Below are 14,320 nucleotides of genomic sequence, written 5' to 3'. Positions count from 1 at the left end.
TTCACTGAGTTATGCAAGCCCCTTCGCCACAACAAGGCAGTCAGTGATCCATGAAGGGGGTTGCAAGCATTACTGAGGCTATAAATGTAGAAGAATGATATGGTAGAATGGACTGTGCCACTTTAGGACTGAGGTGGATGATTGCATTTCTGAGGATTGCCACTCATTTTTGACATAGCCCGACTTTCCTCCAAGGAGCTTAAGGTTGCATACATGGTTCACTCCTCATTATATCTGCACAGCAACCCTATGAGGCAGGCTAGATTGAGACAGAGTAGCTGGACTAAGGTCTTCCAGAGAGCTTCCTGCCTGTGAATCTAAACCAGGGTCTCTTCTGTCCTAATCCTACACTCTAACCATGACACCACACTGGCATTGAATGATCCCCTCGTAAAAGGTCCCTGCATGCTTGTGCATCAAGGAGAAAGGCCCATTCTTTTAGTTTTCTGCTTGCAGGGAGTTCTTACATAGAAGAGCATTCAAAAAGTGGATTCTCAATCAGTCAGACATGGACTGTAACTCCTCCCACCTCATTCTGCTGCATGTATAGATCAGGATTGAGACAATGTGAATTAACCACTTGGAACACACAGAAGTGCTGTATGAATGCCAAGTAGTATTACAAGGTGGTAGAGTTAAATGGGTTAACGTTTCTGAGCTCTTTGGTAGAGCATGGATGACATACAAATTTGATGAATCAAAGTAAGAACACGAAGAACTGTCCCATGGCCCAGATCAAGTTGACAGGGAGGCTGTGTTCTGCTCCTCCTCAGAGAAGCATCTTACACATGCAGCAGAATGAGGTGGTGAAATTGTGCGGTGGTCGAGTGGATTGCAGTTTTTCAGGCTGCAGATGTGTTCCAGTGGGCAAGAAGGTCATACTTGACTCTAAAAAACCCCCACGTGTAAGTAGGAACTAGTGATGGGTGAACTTACCCCAGGTGAATTTATTATTTCCTCAGAAAATAATGAATTCACCATGTTAGTTCGGCTGAGAGTTCTCCTTTAATATGAACATTCATTCCAGGCATATGGGGGGGGGGGGGTGCGCATGTTCAATAATGGTGCATCTTGGGAAATGTCATTTGGAAACACATAGTACAGCATGATGTCATGCGCTCTTTAAAAAAGCCAATAAATAAATCTAAAAGGTACAACTCAGTTGCTTATGCAGGCAGGTTTATACGTAAGGGCAAGCATTTGCGGGGTGAGGCGAGTTTCATTGCTCATCACTATTCACAATATCCCATGCTACTGTGTTGTTGTCCATGATATACTTGTGCAACCTTGTTCCATACAGCAGTCACAATAGCAATGGCCATGCTATCTGTGGGATGAACTGCGCTTTTCCGGGGAGAAAATATTGTACTTTCCATGCTTGGGAGATGTGATAACCCTGTAACTACAGTTCTCCCCTGAGGGAAAACATCTAGATACCACACGTTAAATAACAACTGCATGTTTATTGCACAACAAAAGATTGCATGGAAAGCCTTTAAAACACATGTCTTGTTTTGAGGGATCACATTTTTATATTTCTTGAGTTGGCAGTAGTAGATATACTATATTACTACTAGAATAGTAGTAGAGTAGGTATCAGATATAGTGTGATGTGTCTGCAAAAAAGGCAAATGCTCTTTTGGGCTCTACTAATAAAAGCATAGCTTTCAAATCTCAGGAAGTAGTAGTTCCCCTCTACTCAGCACTGGTTAGGCCTCATCTGGAGTACTGTGTCCGCACTTTAAGAAGGATGCAGACAAGCTGGAGAGGGTTCAGAGGAGGGCAACAAAGATGATCAGGGGACTGGAAACAAAGCCCTATGAAGAGAGCCTGAAAGAACTGGGCCTGTTTAGCCTTGAGAAGAGAATACTGAGGGGAGATAGGATAGCGCTCCTCACGTACTTGAAAGGTTGTCACAGAGAGGAAGGCCAGGATCTCTACTCGATCATCCCAGAGTGCAGGACACAGAATAATGGGCTCAAGTGACAGGAAGCCAGATTCCGGCTGAATATCAGAAAAAAGTGCTGACTGTTAGAGCAATATGACAATGGAACCAATTACCTAGGGAGGAAGTGGGCTCTCCTAGGGAGGCATTCAAGATGAGGCTGGACAGCCATCTGTCAGGGATGCTCTAATTTGGATTTCTGCATTGAGCAGGGGGTTGGACACGATGGTCTTATAGGCCCCTTCCAACCCTACGATTCTAAGATTCTGTTCAATTAGCTGTTCATCACTCCGCTGGCAAGTTGGTACTTTGTGGACATGTTTCTCCACATGTAAGGCATTGAGACCTGCAAGAGGACTCGTTCTTTGTTGTCATGGGCCGGCATGTATGGTAAGAGAACACTTTCATTTCTTGTCCTTAATAAAATATGTAAATTGAAATTTCAACGAACTGCTGGAGCATCTACAATCTACATGGAACGGCTGAATGAGGTCATTCTGGGTCTTGGAGTGTGCTGTCGTCGGTATGCTGATGACATGCAACTCTGTTACTCCTGTTTGAAGCTTGAAGAGGCTGTGGGTTTGGTAGACTGATGTCTAGCCACAGTAATGGACTGGTTGAGGGCTCAATCCAGATAAAACAGAGGCACCATTGATAGGTGGTTCCTTGGTCCAGATGAGGTGGGTTTAACCAGTTTTAGACAAGTTTGCTCTCCCCTTGAAGGAACACGTTCATAACTTGGGGTTACTCTTGGATCCATCATTGTCATTAGAGGTTCAATGATCCATCATTGTCATTAGAGGCTCTGTGACATGGAGTGCCTTTTACCAGCTTAGGCTAGTATCCCAGCTACAACCCTATGTGGAAATCCATAACTTGGTTGCAGTGCTAACCTCCTGTTGGGAATATTTGAATGTGTTATATGTGGGGCTGCCTTAGGAAACTAGAGTTGGTGCAAAATATGGCAGCGAGAGTTTTAACGGGGACCAGGTGGGTTGGTCATATTACACCAGTCCTGTCTCACTTGCACTGGCTCCTAACTGCTTTCTGAGCCCAATCTGAAGTGCTGTTTTTGGCCAATAACACCCCACCCCCCAGTTGTGTGACTGTTTCCCTAGGGAAAATTGCCTGGTTCCAACATTATTTTCTTTGTGATGCAGTGAAGACATTTTTGTTTCTTATCTGGAGCACTGTGCTAAGTTCAGAGTACTGCACTTTGAGAAGGATGTAGACAACTTGGAACTGGTTCAGAGGAAAGCAATGAAAATGGTCAGTCATATGGAAAACAAGCCCTGTGAAGAGAGCTTGAAGAAACTGGGTATGTTTAGCCTGGTGGGGCATGATGGCACTCTTCAAATGCCTGAATAGCTGTCCAATAGAAGAGGGGAAAGACTTGTTCTCTGTTGCCCCAGTGGGGAGGACTAGATTGAATGGGCTTAAGAGAGCTTCGGCTATTGGGCAGTATAGAATTGTAGTAAATAAGTAAGTAGTTACAGGAGGGTAGGTTTCAGTTCAATGCTAGGTAAAATGCTTTGATGGTAAGAGCAGTTCGATTATCTAGAGGGGTTGTGGGCTCTCTTTTGCCTGAGATCTTCAAGCAGTGACTGGCAGCCTCTTTTGTAGGATTTCCTGAGTCAAGCAGGGAGGATTGGAATAGATGGCCTACAAGTTTGCTCCAACAAGTTTGCTCCAATGTGATTCTACTTGTAAACAGGAGGGGTTGGTTGTCCTGTCCCTTTTCTTTACAAGCGCTTGTGGAGGGGCAGTGTGGGGAGCACTTGTGGGAGGGGAAGCACTGTGAATGACCCCTCCCCATGAGTGCTCTGCAATTCACAAATAATCCTGGGAAGGGGATCTTTGGGCTGGACATCCAGGACTGTGTCTCCGCGACAACAGAAGGAGAAGCAAATGGAGGACTACCAGATTTTTTTAAAGGAATCAGCCTACAGTTTGGTCCATGCAGGGCTCCACGAGCAAGTGCTCCACACCAGTAAAAATCACTTCACAGAACATACTTCTGGTGGGGGTAGGAGTGAATGTAATCTGACTGGCAGGGACTGCTCAACTAATAAGAGGGGCTTCCACCTCCCCCCCTTTCTCCTTTTCCCTGAAACTTCAGATTTATTATTTATTTATTTATCATTAAATTTATTAATCGCCCATCTGGCTGGTCACCCAGCCACTCTGGGCGATGTACAGCATAAAATAAAACAGTTTAAAACAATAAAATTCTACAATAAAAACATTTTCTAAAATACCCTAACCCACCCCAAATGCCTGCCTGAACAACCACGTTTTTAATGCACGACGGAAGCTCATTAAAGAGGGGGCATGACGGAGTTCCCTAGGGAGGGAGTTCCACAGAGTGGGGGCCACCACAAAAAAGGCCCTCTCCCTCGTCCCCACCTGCATTTCAGGAGCAAGCCTCATTGAGCACAATGGGAGTTACTTCTGAGTAGACACACATATGCTTGTGCTGGGAAAGGAGGGGGACACAGGGATGGGAAACCAGCCCCCTTTCTAGCTGTGGGATCTCTATAAGGAATGTGTGAAGTAGTGACTTCCTAAGGCAATAAACCAAGCCACAGAGAATCGAAGGTTCAGTAAAGTGCTTTACAGGCTTCAGGGACTCAGTGCTTTAAACTCTTTGTTCAATTCAGGAGGATCTCTGTAAATTCTGATGTGGGCATTCAGAGGGAAAGCCTCATTCAGCGCAGTGGGAGTTACTTCTGAGGAGACGCTAATGGGTTTGTTGTGGGAGAGCAGTAAACACAAAGATGGGAAACCAGACCCCATTGTAACCCGATGCTGCACAGGATCTCTATAATGAAGGGTCGAAGTAGTTACCTCCTAAGGCAATAAACCAAACAACGGAGAATTGGAGCATCGAGATCATGCTTTACAGCACTTAGGGAATTTGGACTTTAAACTGTGCCATTTCAATTGAGGGGGATCTCTGTAAGTTCTGATGTGGGCATTCAGGGGAGAAGCCTCATTGACCACAATGGGAGTTACTTTTGAGTAGACACTAATTGGCTTATTGTGGGAAAGAGAACAGTAAACACAAAGACAGAAACCAGCCCCCATTTTAACCCACAGGATCTCTATTCAGGGGAGAAGCCTCATTGACCACAATGGGAGATACCTCTGAGTAGACATTAACTGGTTTGTGTAGAGACGGGAAACACACAGAAAACACTCCTTGGTCACGGTGAAAGGCACACCCCTGGGCAGGGCTAATATACCCGAGGCCAATGCGGGGCTTGGGGCACACAGCAACTATACTGGGGAGAACCTGACTTAAGGAAAAGAATCGTACCTTAAGCAGTCTCAGGAAATCCGGGTTTTCCCTGATAAGCTCCGGGGTGGCCGCTGGATGGCCACGACATCATATATCCCTATTGACCTCCAAACGCAGCCAGCTCAGAGTAAATCGCTCATGGAGACACCCCCCAGGGCAGGGATAGTTGCCACTGGTGACCTGTCAACCAGATTTGTGGACCACATTATAGCAACAGGTTGATGTTTTTAAGCCAAATACAGTTAACCTATATTGTATATAAATCTCAAAGTTCAGTATACCTCCCTACTCTCAAAGTTCACTAAAAACAGCTTTAAAGGACTCTCCCCCCCGCCCATGTGTGTATGTGTAGAAATGTTCTGAGATGCAGAGACTTTTAGTAAAACAGTACAGCTGTTGAAAGAGAACCAGTTTTGCATGCAACATTCTTAGCTAAGGCTTTTTCTTAAGTTCTAATTAAAGAAATTGAAAACACATTTTATTTCATGATGATTGCTTTGCACAGAAATTGCAGTGTTAAGCTTTGTGACCATACCTTTGCTTAGAAGTAGAATTACTCTGGTAGTTCTCCCCATCCCCTATATAAAGTTTCTCTTTGTGCGTCTATCCCGATAAGCGATGGGTTCTCTACATTAATCACATAGGCTTGATTTGGCTTAAATTAATTTAAAGTTAAGCTGGTTTCAGGGATTGAGCCTTCCCAAGCAAACAGAGTATTGCCTTTGTCAGTCCATAGAATGAACATTTCTGACTGACAATACAAGATGAGCACAGCAGGGTCTTTGCAGTATTTAATATCTGATTGTGAGATTGCTCCCTTAATTCAGTACAGCTGTTCTGGTGTCCTCACCATCTTGCTCTGTAAATATTTTTTCTGTGTACTTTGTTGGTGCATTATTGTTTCCCCTTGCTTACTGGGCGCTGAACTGCAGACTGGAAGGTCGGCAGGTCAGCAGTTCGAGACCCGAGTGCTGTGTGACGGAGTGAGCTCCCGTCTTCAGTCCCAGCTTCTACCAACCTAGCAGTTCGAAAGCAAGAAATTGCAAGTAGATAAATAGGTACCGCCTTGGCGGGAAAGGTAACAGCGTTCCGTGCACCTCGGTGTTCAGTCATGCCAGCCACATGACCACGGAAGCGTCTTCAGACAGCGCTGGCTCTTCGGCTTAGAAACGGGGATGAGCACTGCACCCTAGAGTCGGACACGACTGGTTGGGGACACCTTTACCTTTACCTTTTAGCTTATATTACAAGAGCACTGTGCGTGTTGTGTTGTGGGTAGCCACGATCCTTGTAGGACGTCTGGGGAATCCTTTATGTTTTTGGCCCAGACAGTTCAACTTCTTACAGATGTTTACTCAGCACCAGCAGTGAAGTGCTGTGCCCTACAGGACAGAAGTGAAGTGACAGAGTCTGAGCATGGATAATTTGCAGACTAAGAAATTATAAAGAAACTCTGTGTCATTCATGTGCCCTTGCTCTTCCCTTCAGTGGCTGTTCCAGACATTTGCTTTCCCAGTACCAGTAGGCCAAGCTGAGGAGCAAAATGGGAAATACCCCATAAAAGAAGCACCTGTTACCGTGGGGCTATTACCATTGCTGTTGTGCTCTCTGCGCTCTGTTGATCCTAAGTGTATTTGTACTAGCAGTAATCAGTGCCATGGCTTGAGGGCTTTCCCCGTTGCCCCAATTATATGCCTTCTCCATCTATTCATCTTTCAGATCCATACATTTTGTTGTTGTTGTTGTTCAGTCGTTCAGTCGTGTCCGACTCTTCGTGACCCCATGGACCATAGCACGCCAGGCCTTCCTGTCCTGTGCTCTCTCCCGGAGTGTGCTCAAGTTCATATCCATTGCATTGGTGATGCTATCTAGCCATCTCATCCTGTCGTCCCCTTCTCCTTTTGCCTTCAGTCTTTCCCAGCATCACGGTCTTTTCCAGAGAGTTTTCTCTTCTCATTAGGTGGCCAAAATATTTGAGCTTCAGCTTCAGTATCTGTCCTTCCAATGAGCACTCAGGGTTGATTTCCTTTAGGATGGACTGATTTGACCTCCTTGCAGTCCAGGGGACTTGTAAGAGTCTTCTCCAGCACCACAGTTCGAAAGCATCGATTCTTCGGCGCTCAGCCTTCCTTATAGTCCAGCTCTCACAGCCATACATTACTACTGGGAAAACCATAGCTTTGATTAGACAGACCTTTGTCAGCAAGGTGATGTCTCTGCTTCTTACTGTGCTGTCTAGGTTTGCCATAGCTTTCCTCCCAAGGAGTAAGCGTCTTTTAATTTCATGGCTACAGTCACCGTCTGCGGTGATCTTGGAGCCCAAGAAAATAAAATCTGTCACTGCTTCCATTTCTTCCCCTTCTCTATGCCAGGAAGTGATGGGGCCAGATGCCATGATCTTCGTTTTTGTAATGTTGAGTTTCAAACCAGCTTTTGCACTCTCCTCTTTCACCCTCAACAAGAGGCTCTTGAGATCCTCTTCGCTTTCTGCCATTAGGGTGGTATCGTCTGCATATCGGAGGTTGTTGATAATTCTCCCGGCAATCTTAATTCCGACCTGTGATTCATCCAACCCGGCGTTTCTCATGATGTACTCTGCATATAAGTTAAATAAGCAGGGTGACAATATGCAGCATTGTCGTACTCCTTTCCCAATTTTGAACCAATCGGTTGTTCCATGTCTGGTTCTTACTGTTGCTTCTTGACCCTCGTACAGGTTTCTTAGGAGACAGGTAAGGTGGTCTGGTACTCCCATCACTTTAAGAATTTGCCAGAGTTTGTTGTGATCCACACAATCAAAGGCTTTAGCGTAGTCAATGAAGCAGAAATAGACGTTTTTCTGGAATTCTCTTGCTTTCTCCATGATGCAGCGAATGTTGGCGATTTGATCTCTAGTTCCTCTGCCTCTTCGAAACCCAGCTTGTACTTCCGGTAGTTCTCGGTTCGCATACTGCTGAAGCCTAGCTTGTAGGATTTTGAGCATCACCTTGCTGGCATGTGAAATGAGCGCAATTGTGCGGTAGTTTGAACACTCTTTGGTGTTGCCCTTCTTTGGAATTGGAATGTGAACTGACCTTTTCCAGTCTTGCGGCCATTGTTGAGTGTTCCAAATTTGTTGGCATATTGAATGCAGCACTTTAACAGCATCATCTTTTAGGATTTTAAATAGCTCAGCTGGAATACTGTCATCTCCGCTAGCTGTGTTGTTAGTAATGCTTCCTAAGGCCCACTTGACTTCACTCTTGAGGATGTCCGGCTCAAGTTCAGTGACCGCACTCTCATGGCTATCAGGGACATTAAGATCTTTCCTGTATAGTTCTTCTGTGTACTCTTTGCACCTCTTCTTAATCTCATCTGCTTCTGTTAGGTCCCTGCCTTCTTTGTCCTTGATCATGCCCGTCTTTGCACAAAATGTTCCCTTGAGATCTCCGATTTTCTTGAAGAGATCTCTAGTCTTTCCCATTCTGTTGTTTTCCTCGATTTTTTTGCATTGTTCATTGAAGAAGGCCTTCTTGTCTCTCCTTACTATTCTCTGGAACTCTGCATTCAGTTGGATATATCTTCCCCTTTCTCCCTTGCTTTTCACTTCCCTTCTTTCTTCAGCTACTTGTAAAGCCTCATCAGACAGCCACTTGGCTTTCTTGCATTTCTTTTTCTTTGGGATGGATTTCATTGCTGCCTCCTGAACAATGTTACGGACCTCCGTCCATCGTTCCTCAGGCACTCTGTCTATCAGGTCAAATCCCTGAAATCTATTCCTCACCTCCACTGTATATTCATAAGGGATATGATTTTGGTCATACCTGAATGGTTGAGTGGTTTTCCCTACGTTCTTCAATTTAAGCTGAAATTTTACAACAAGAAGCTCATGATCTGAGCCACAGTCAGCTCCAGGTCTTGTTTTTACTGCCTGTATAGAGCTTCTCCATCTTTGGCTGCAAAGGACATAATCAATCTGATTTTGATATTGACCATCTGGTGATGTCCATGTGTAGAGTCGCCTCTTGTGCTGTTGGAAAAGAGTGTTTGCTATGATCAGCGTGTTCTCCTGGCAAAACTCTATTAGCCTTTGTCCTGCTTCATTTTGTGCACCAAGGCCATGCCTGCCTGTTATCCCGGTGATTTCTTGACTTCCTACTTTAGCATTCCAATCCCCTATGATGAAGAGGGAACACCATCTTTTTTTGGTGTTAGTTCTAGAAGGTGTTGTAGGTCTTCATAGCACTGATCAACCTCAGCTTCTTCGGCCTCAGTGGTTGGGGCATAGACTTGAATTACTGTGATGTTGAATGGTTTGCCTTGGATTCGTACTGAGATCATTCTATCGTTTTTGAGATTGTACCCCAGTACTGCTTTTCCCACCCTTTTGTTGACTATGAGTGCTACTCCATTTCTTCTAAGGGATTCTTGCCCACAGTAGTAGATATGATGGTCACCTGTATTAAATTCACCCATGCCTGTCCTTTTTAGTTCACTGATTCCAAAGATGTCGATGTTCAATCTTGCCATCTCATGTTTGACCACCTCTAGCTTACCTTGATTCATTGATCTGACATTCCAGGTTCCTAAACAATATTGTTCTTTACAGCTTCGGATTTTCTTTTCACCACCAGACATATCCACAGCTGAGTGTCCTTTCGGCTTTGGCCCAGCCGCTTCACTCTTTCTGGCGCTACTTGGAAATACCCTCTGCTCTTCCCCAGTATATAGTATATTGGACACCTTCCGACCTGAGGGGCTCATCTTCCGGCGTCATCTCTTTTAGCCTTGTGATACGTTCCATGGGGTTTTCTTGGCAAGAATACTGGAGTGGGTTGCCATTTCCTTCTCCAGTGGACCACATTTTGTCAGAACTCTCTGCCATGACCTGTCCGTCTTGGGTGGCCCTGCACGGCATAGCTCATGGCTTCACTGAGTTACGCAAGCCTTTTCGCCACAACAAGGCATTGATCCATGTCTCTCCTCTCCTCTGTGCTCATTTTCCCCTTGGAACCTGGGTTCCCTTTCAACTCAACTTGCGATCTTTGCTTCCTGTCTGCAGGTATGCGTTTTCCCCAAATAACATAGGAGAGCTCACTGAAACAAAATGATGTCCTAACAAAATGATGATGATGGTGGTGGTGATGCAGTTGGAATGTTTGTGAAGATTCCATTATGTCAAGCAGCTGTACTACGGGAATTGGTATTCCTAGATAGGAGGAAGATGAACAACAGCTAGGTGTTTCCAATTTATGAAAAAGTTGTCTTCTGGAAGAGAGAGGGGTGGATAAAGTACAACCAAGGATACCAAACCATAAAGTGATAATATGCAGTTGCGCCTTGTATATTGACAGTATGTTAAGGTATTTGCGTAAGGCTCAGTTCCTTCCCCAGGGCCCACCATTTTCAACTTTAATTTCTAGAGATCCATTGTGTATCATTTTGATGCATTTCATAGAATCATAGAATCATAGAATAGTAGGGTTGGAAGGGGCTACAAGGCCATCAAGTCCAACCCCCTGCTCAATGCAGGAATCCAAGTCAGAGCATCCCTGACAGATGGCTTTCCAGCCTCGTCTTGAATGCCTCCAGTGTGGGAGAGCCCACCACCTCCCTAGGGAATGGGTTCCATTGTCGTATTGCTCTAACAGTCAGGAAGTTGTTCCTGATGTTCAGCCGGAATCTGGCTTCCTGGAACTTGAGCCCATTCTTCTGTGTCCTGCACTCTGGGATGATCGAGAAGAGATCCTGGCCTTCTTCTCTGTGACAACCTTTCAAGTACTTGAAGAATGCTATCATATCTCCCCTCAGCCTTCTCTTCTCAAGGCTAAACATGCCCAGTTCTTTCAGTCTCTCTTCATAGGGCTTTGTTTCCAGTCCCCTGATCATCTTTGTTGCCCTCCTCTGGACCCTCTCCAGTTTGTCTGCATCCTTCTTAAAGTGTGGTGCCCAGAACTGGACACAGTCCTCCAGATGAGGCCTAACCAGTGCTGAGTAGAGGGGAACTAGTACTTCCCGGGATTTGGAAGCTATGCTTCTATTAATGCAGCCCAAAATGGCATTGGCCTTTTTTGCAGCCACATCACATTGTTAACAAACCTTGCCTCAGTAATTTTCATAACACCCTATTAATTTAAGGGGTGTCATTTTTCTGACCTTTAGCTAGGAGAGAGTGATTTGGCCAACCTGATTATCTGCTGTACCACAAAAGCCCTTGGCTGGCTTCTCATGTTACTTGTTGAAAAAAATGGAGGGAACTTTTGGGAAGGCAGAGCAGCATGTGCAAGTTTTCCCCCCTGTAAGAACTGAAGATTGTGTCCCAACTAACATTTATCCTGAGTGTGATGCTCCCCCAAGTCCTTTTTCATTGTCAGTAAAGGAGTGTGTGCGTGTGTGTGTGTAGGGTCAGTTGGGCTTTACTACAGAGTGGATAGCTTTGGTGGTGGTGGAGTGGAAGGCAGCTATTTTTCTGTTCCTAAAAGAATCCCCCCCCCCCAGGTTGGGCAGGGACTCCAGTGCTGGTTCTGCAGGAAAGCACGTAAACAATTTTCAGCCAGTAGAAATAAAATAGAATAGAAAAACCTGAATTGAGAAAATTAATGGAAAATAGGACTTCATAGTGGCCCTGATCTGAAAGGCATGCTTAAATTCCACTGAAATCAAAGTTAAAATAGAGAATTAAATACCTTTTCGCACTGGTGTAAATCTGGGACTTATCATTTGGCAAGGTTTTTCCAGCAGGGCTTTACACATTCTGTGGTGGTGGTGGTGGGGGGGCTTTGAATGTTTCCACCCATTCTTCCTCGGTGCCCCCTATGCTATCCTGAACATATATGTGCATGGTGTTAATGCCCTCCCTTCCTTTAAATTCCTCCTCAAAGCTCATCTTTTCTGTATGGCCTCAGGGTTTTTCCCCTTAATCCTCATACCCAACTGCCGCTGAGGCTGAAGCGCATGTAACTGCATTCAACCATATTCTCTCCTTCCTTTTATCTCTTCCTCCCCCACCCCCATTTTAGATTGCAATCTCCTTGAGGGCAGGGATCTGTCTTCGTTGCCTATGTAAACTGTAAAGCGTCATGTACACCGGTGAGCCAAAATCCATGGTCACCACCAACCCCTTCCCTCTGGCATGTTTTCTTGCCTCTATATTAGGCATTGCTGCTGCCTCCAGCAGGAGCTCAAAGGGAGCTTCGTGTGGGGACTTGTGGGAAAGGGGAAAGGGCTCTCACGAGTCTCATCAGAGAGCGTGTGGGCAGGGGCACTTGCTCCTGGCAGGTGGACAACTTTACTTACAGAAGTCTGATCTTCGAAAATATCAGAAGAAGCAGCCCTAACTTTCAGAGGAGTTGCTTCTTCCACATAAGTAATGTTGTTTGGGGATCTGCATCACACACACATTTAGTCTCTTTGCTTTGGAATATGATCCACAATTCTATTTGAATCCAGGCTGCAGTATTCATCATACGCTGAGTCACTTAACTACTTACTAATTTTTCATCACATTTGTTGTCCAGTCACAAACAGCTCTATTTTTCTTTTTCAGAGCATTTAGTGGTCTGGAAATCATATAAATGTTCAAAATGTACATTGGTTCCAAAATGTAGCATATTAATTAAATTCTGCTACACCAAATCCTTAAAAGCAAACAAACCCAGTTCTGTAGCTTTATAAATCCAGTCTGAAAATGATCATGTATAATAAGTGAGCTTCCCCCATACTGGAGAACTGTAAAACACATGTTCTGGTTTATTTTTTTAATAAACTTTTTAAAAATTAGGTTAAGCACACTAAAGAATGCTATAAAATGAATGCATGTCAAAAAAATATTGGCACAAGGATTAAACCTCAGAGCTCTCCCCCACTTCCGCTGTCAGCGGTACACATAAGAAACTAATAGCTTGGTGGTGGGGTGGGGGGAACATACAACCCCCTGCATCTTTAAAGCACCAGACCAAAGAATCAAACAAAACTATAAGCCAGCTATCTGCCTAAAAGCCATCCAAGGCTTACAAACAGCATCCTGTAAAACATTTATGGCCATGTTTCCTTGGTGATTTCTCATCGTTTTCTGTAAGACCATCTTGCAGAATCAGAAACAGTGCAATTTCACCTTCTGTCAGCTCTGTTTTTCTGCCTAAGCTCTGTTTTTGGAAAGTACCTGTCAGGTGAAGCAACAGGTGTGCCATATGTGTTCTGTACTTCTGAGTTTAGGAAATTGTTCTGTACTTCTGAGTTTAGGAAATTAGTTAAGTGATGTTATTTTAAGTGATGGTGTTTGTTCGGCATGATGTATTTATAGCTTCCTGAAAAATGTACCCCTTTAAAAGGGGAAAGGTGCTTCTATTTTCTTTCTCTTCCCCCTTCCCAAATGTAGCAGAAGGTATCTTAAAGATGATACAAGAATCTATTATAAGTCTTTGTGTAACTATTCATTTCCGATTTCCCAACTATTTATGTATTCTTTTAAAGGGATATTACTGTGCTGCAGTTTTGGCAGTACTTGACAACTTTTAATCTTGTTTCTCTTGCATTACATTTCTTTGGGAATTATCTGTTTGTGCCAGTCTGCATTTGGACTGGCACATAGCACCCAGGGGTATAGGACATGGGGGGCAGGTACTGTGATGTACAGTCTAGATAGTTTTCCATTCATGCGGCCTGTCTGCATGACCTGTTTACTGTGTGCAGATCATTGCTTTGAGGCTGCTTCCGGGCTTCAGATCCGATTGGCTAACTGGGATCTCATCTTGGAATGGCATTTATTTATATGTTGCAAGTATTTATATCCTGTCTTTCAGGATACAAATCCTTCCAAGGTGGCTTACAAGTAACCTCAGCAATTATTAATTCAATCACAATAAACGTTATTTGTAAAAAAAAAAAAAAAAAGCAAGTGATCAGGATCCTTCCCCCAGGGCAGATGGTGGTAGATGGCCCTGTAGGGGGAATGGGACAGTCTCCTGTAGCTGGCTCTGAAATGGTCTTTCCCTGCCTCCCTCTTTCTTCTGAGATTGTACATCGTTGCACTACTTTGGAGTGGCCATGTCTAGCTGTCATATCCAGGTTCTGTCGCTCTCCTAGGGCCGTCCTTC

General features: G+C 44.5%; 1 protein-coding gene across 13 annotated transcripts in view; it reads left to right on the top strand.

The window, feature by feature from the left end:
• The window catches only part of NCOA1 (nuclear receptor coactivator 1), a 406,595-nt gene that overhangs the window by 72,217 nt on the left and 320,058 nt on the right, over positions 1-14,320 (top strand). The window lies entirely within an intron of this gene.

Source organism: Heloderma suspectum, chromosome 1, assembly GCF_057233095.1.
Source record: "Heloderma suspectum isolate Gila_16-S chromosome 1, 16-S_ref, whole genome shotgun sequence".
Classification (NCBI taxonomy): Eukaryota; Metazoa; Chordata; class Lepidosauria; order Squamata; family Helodermatidae; genus Heloderma; species Heloderma suspectum.
This window is presented reverse-complemented; position numbering and strand designations above follow the sequence as displayed.